The following is a 5468-nucleotide window of genomic DNA, read 5'->3' as shown; positions in this document are numbered from 1 at the left end:
CTCTTTGTAAAGGTGAGATCTGGCGTAGTGTCCACACTAACACTAGACCACCGCCTCGTAGGCGTTGACGGGTCTATGATGCGGGTAAGGCACTCTTCTTATGCGTCTAGCCATAGGTGTCTACCTTTGGGTTTTTCACATTTTTATGCCCATGCCGCGTGTTGAGCATGGAAACCCCACTCCCTCCCCCCCCCCCCCCCAAATCGCTAAGGCTCTGCCTTCTGTGATAGTGAAACCCTTGCGAAGAAGTAATCGAAAATTGGTACATTTGTTTCATGGGTTACGATAAACATTCAAGAGAAATAGACTGATTCTTTTTCTGGTAGGTAGCTGTTATCGTGACATTCATCAGTGACTTCGACTTTGTGCTCTGTTGCCACCCTGCACCAGTGCAGGCATTCTTTTCGTGACTGGTTTTACATGCTCCTTGCATGTTCACGATGTCACAGTCTTATTGTGCCACAGATATAAGTTAGCACATAATTCTCTTTTTAGTGGTGAATCCATGACCCCCTACAGTGTCCACACAACCCGTGACCATGGCTGCAGCGGCACGGCGTGTAATCTGGATGGAGATGTCAGGTACGCATTGAGTGTACGTGTTCACAAAAGTAGGATCTCGGTATCATTAGTGGGTAAGTTTATCGACATATTACTTAATGCAGCTTGATAAATAGGCTAAATATTTATACAACTTTATTCCACTTGCTGCGTATTTGTATTTGTAGGCATATAGCACACATTATCTTGTTCAGTTAAAACTACACCTCACATGTCCTGACGTTTAGTATTTTTCTCGCATCAATCGGTTGGCTACAAGTTCAAATTTATTTTTGCTTATTACACAGTATATTTTATTTTTATTTTGGTTTTATTTGTTTGGAACTATTTCCTATGCTGTAGCATATATTTCTATATTTTCCGTTCTGCTTATGCTACACATGTGTACTTTTTGTCCATGTAAAAATTTGAAGTGTAGTGTGCCATATATGTCACAGGTCTAAGCACGTAGTGTGCATACCATTGTTTAACATTGATATTTACAATTATTTCTGTCTTGTTCTCAGGATAACTGCCGCTGGCAAATACACATTTGATGAGCTCGAATTTCTTGAGATGAAATAGGAAGGCCATATTCATTGTGCTGCAGTTACTTAAGTAGTGAGGTGTTTTCTAGTAAGCTTGCTGTATTTTCTCTCACTTTCTTCATATTCTTTGCAAGCTGCCCCCATTCATGCTATTTTAACAGTTGTGAGTGTGTCTACTGCAGCAACGTCGCGGCTAGTTCGCACACACTACAGGGTGCCAACAGATACCCATCACTGTTCTTGCATATCTGAGAACCAGCCATGTCCACTCGGCGAAACTTGTGTCAATTTGAATTTGCCGGTCAGTTCACGTAACTTTTCAGGACAAAATTTACGCAGCGAGTGAAAGGAGACCATACAACATGGCCTCGGCTAACAACTTACTGTTTAAGTTCATGGAAGGATTCACAAAAATAGCACTGGATGTGCGCTTGTGTTGTGCACAAGTTAATTTCAGAGCGAAGGCATAAGTTGTAATACAAAGGCATAAAATCGCAATAAACGGTGTTTGCATAAAAAAGTAAGTAAATAGACACAGACTAATTTATGTCCCTTGTAATCTAGAAAGGATGCCTTTCTTCATGCGTTGTTAATTGGGGCTGGCTCACACTTATTGTTATTTATGTGGTGTGCCTGACTGATTTCTCTTGCCAATGTCCAACCATGGGTGAAAATAGATAAACAATCCTAATCCGGCCTGAAGCCCCGTTGCGGATATGTGTGGCCAAGTCTGACGAGCATACTGGTCTTTTGAGTGAAATATGGTGATCTCATAGGTACATATTTAGGAACCAGCCAGTCTGCCCTATGTACATTTGAGCACATGTGAAAGGAACACAGTACACTGCCTCTGACACGAACTGGACAAATTTGGTGCTATCCTTAAACAAGCAAGCCTCGCTTGCCTCCTTGCCTTTCTCAATTCAGTTGTGAAATGTTGTGCATATGCTGCCTACTTTATTGTTGCTGGAAATATATGTGCATAGCAGTCCACAAGTGAATTGACAAACGCACCCAGGCATTGGAGGCTTGCTTAGTTATAGATACCCAAAATTTGTCTCGTATCTGTCAGGGGTAGTGTAGTTTATTTTGATCACTTGCATATTTCATCCATTTTATATTGAGCATGCAGACTAGCCGGTTCCTCAGCATGCACCTAGGAGAGCACCATAATTCGCTCAAAGGACCAGTGTGCTCGTCCCATTTGACCATGCATTGACACGACTAGCTGTCCACTGGATTTAGATTGTTCATCTGTTTTTTTCGCCAATGGCAACCGATTGATACAACAAATCAGTGAGGAATACCACATCTAAAAATGGGACATGCGTCAGTCAACGCTCATTATGATTGCATGACAAAGAGGAATACTCTCTAATTACATGGAATAGCAATTGCCATACTTAATTATTAAATTCTTTTTATGCAAGTTAGTTTATCATGCTTCTATGCATTTGTTGTTCAACTTGTGCCCTCCCTCTGAAACATCGCTCGGGTGTAAACGATAAAAAAACCCAGACATGGTGTGGTGTATTTCTTAATTGCGATATATGCCATCATACCGGCGGCCAACACAGGTATAGCAGTAGGCTTGAAATGAACGAGAACTATGCCAGTAGCTGATGCAAATACTCTATAACTGGCACTTGGATATCTCAAGGATGCATTGGCTTGCCCGTACACGAGCACTCCTATGCTCATTTCCATCCCAAGTAATCAGATAGTGAGAAGATCTAATTCACGCTAGCAGTCCACAGAATGGTATCCTTTGTCAAGTAGGAACCGATACAGCCGAAGTAGTTCTTAACATGTACACACGCCACAGCTGATCCACGTTGCACGTCGGCACAGCGAAGAGCGATTTCTGCTTACTGTAGTTACTGCTGCACCCATAGGCCACACATTGGTTCTTCAACAACTTTGTGTGAACCGACATGACAAATTTTTCGCAGAACTAGCTATAACATCTCCAGATCGTTCTGCAGCAAGTGATACAGCGTGTATTTCTGTGGTTGATTGCCACGTTTTGTTAATTTTCTGTCCTTTCTACCATGCAGGGTACACGTGCTCTCCAAGACGACGATCTTCCACCTCAAGAACAGCCTCTCCTCAATAATAAGTGGCGAGATTAAATGCAAGGAAAATATCACATCAGTAACTAGACTAATACTGTGTTTTCATTTCCTTTAACCTCCATCTGCATGTAAGGAAGCATTCATATGCCCAATAAATGTTTTTGTTAAATTTATTTCGTCGAGTATTGTCTAACATGCAGCATATGTACGGGCCCGCGTACATTTTGTCAAAAGTGCTGCATCTTCGCTGGACATAAATGCACGCATTCAGGCTGCATGTATCAGGCACCAAAGACAGTCACGCACAGGTAACACAGGTAAATAAGGTCTTACTACCATTGGGACACATCAGAAAATGTTACGACACGTGGTGGCCTATTTCGCTATAGCAGTGCTATGAGCACCAGCAGTCTAATGTATAAGCTCATTAGAGATTCATTAGGAAGACATGAGAAAGTCATCAGAAAACTGCTTTGAAGCGCACATTAGGAACACATTTCATACTCACAAGAAAAACACTCATCAAGAATTGAACAGAAAGACGGTGGCCAATATGTTTTAGAATGACATTTGGAATACATCAGAAAATTCCAACGAAACTCATCAGAAAGTCTAATGGCTGTGATGTCAAAACTCATAAGACTTTCTAATGAAACTCGTCTCATATTTTCTTAAGGGATTAACTCGATTAATATATTGTCTACATCCGCAATGCCTGTATCATGCTGAACGACCGTGTACGTAGGTTTTACTAGAGTGCTGACAGCTCTCGTCTCCCCGTCGGCACTACAGAATGATCTATACCCAGATAATTTGGCCTTACAGTGTGGCACCTATAGCATTATGACATCAGGATGTTCCTTTTTAATTAGGTGTTGATGTAAGTGAGATCTTTTTCTTCTGTATCTACGACAATTCCATAATGATCGTGTCGATCCATGATGGCAGTTACAGTTTTCCGGTTCTCTCCAGCGTAGGTGTTGAGGATTTATTATATGTGTTACTGGTTGTTTTGATGGGGCCGCCTCCACGACTTCATACGAGATTCAATATCGGTGAATTTCGTAGCGTAGATGAGGGGGGAATATGCGCTCACCGAGAGGGCATCGTCCGCACGAGACCACCACCGGGCACCTTACCGAGACGTGGAGGGCTCTCCGGCCGGAAACAAAGCCTCCCTTCTCCGCCGGCCAAGAGGGGAAAACGCGCTTTCCGATCGCTCAAGGTTGCGCGGACATAGTATAACTCTAGCGTCTAGGAACAGCTTAACCAGGTGCGAGGGCGGCACGCATAGCGTGGGAAGCTAGCCGCCAGAATAACTATTTCAAGGACTGCTGCTGACGAGGGCGAAATACCTTCGTGTAATTATAATAACCCTAATAGGACTACTTTCGAAAGAAAAAAAAAGCAAACGGCCCAGAGTGCTATACTAGGAGAGCTATGACTGCTAATTTGATATATATATATATATATATATATATATATATATATATATATATATATATATATATATATCAAATTGAGATGAGATGAGATGAATATATATATATTCATCTCATCTATGGGATCGCATGCGCGCGCTGTTACTTTGTCTCTGCGTGTAGTAGTTAAGAGAGCGAGTTTAAGGGCGGAGAAGAAGGAAGGAAAGGAAAGCAAAATTGCAGCGCCGTGGTTTTAAAGCGCAACCGTGGTAGAGAAACGGAAGGCGATATAAGCGTGTGTGGCCATGATACGCACACGACAAACTGCCTTAAAATATTTAGACTTGAGGGAAAGCTTCGTTATCAAACGATAGCACGGCAATCAGCACTCGAATATAATTAAAACCCTAATAATAATTGTAAATATTCATCTCATCTATGGGATCTAATGCGCGCGCTGTTGCTTTGCCCGCTGTTGCTTTAATTGTCCGAAACCCCATATTTTAAATTTTTTGCTACCTGTTTTATGAAGTGGAACCACCTTTCCTATTTTTCATTCCACAGGGATAGCACCCGTGTCAAGTGACTTGAAAAAATTTGGTTAGTATAATCGAGAGTAAAACATCTTTATTAATAATATTTAAATGGCGAGAGCAGTGTGGGAGGAACCCTCAGTCCAGGGTCCCTAAGATGATTCCGGCGATGTTTCGAGCCCGTTGTATCACAGCTCGGAGGACCTCGGGAGGTACGTCGTGGAGGGCATCGTCCCACAGCTCTTTGTTGCGTAGGGGGTAAAGGAGAGTTGGCAAGGGAGGAAAGAGGTTTGCAGTGCACTCAATCGTGACGTGGAAGATTGTGGGCGAGCTGCTACAGCCAGGGCAACG

The 5468-nt window shown here is 42.4% G+C and overlaps 1 long non-coding RNA gene across 1 annotated transcript; it reads left to right on the top strand.

Annotated features, from left to right (window-relative positions):
* Positions 1-430: 430 nt before the first annotated feature.
* On the top strand, positions 431-3332 carry LOC129387885 (uncharacterized). The gene is made up of 2 exons (XR_008615035.1): positions 431-582; positions 3146-3332. It is a non-coding gene; the product is annotated as an uncharacterized lncRNA (long non-coding RNA).
* The last annotated feature ends 2136 nt before the right edge of the window (positions 3333-5468 follow it).

Source organism: Dermacentor andersoni, chromosome 2 (assembly GCF_023375885.2).
Source record: "Dermacentor andersoni chromosome 2, qqDerAnde1_hic_scaffold, whole genome shotgun sequence".
NCBI classification, from domain to species: domain Eukaryota; kingdom Metazoa; phylum Arthropoda; class Arachnida; order Ixodida; family Ixodidae; genus Dermacentor; species Dermacentor andersoni.
This window is presented reverse-complemented; position numbering and strand designations above follow the sequence as displayed.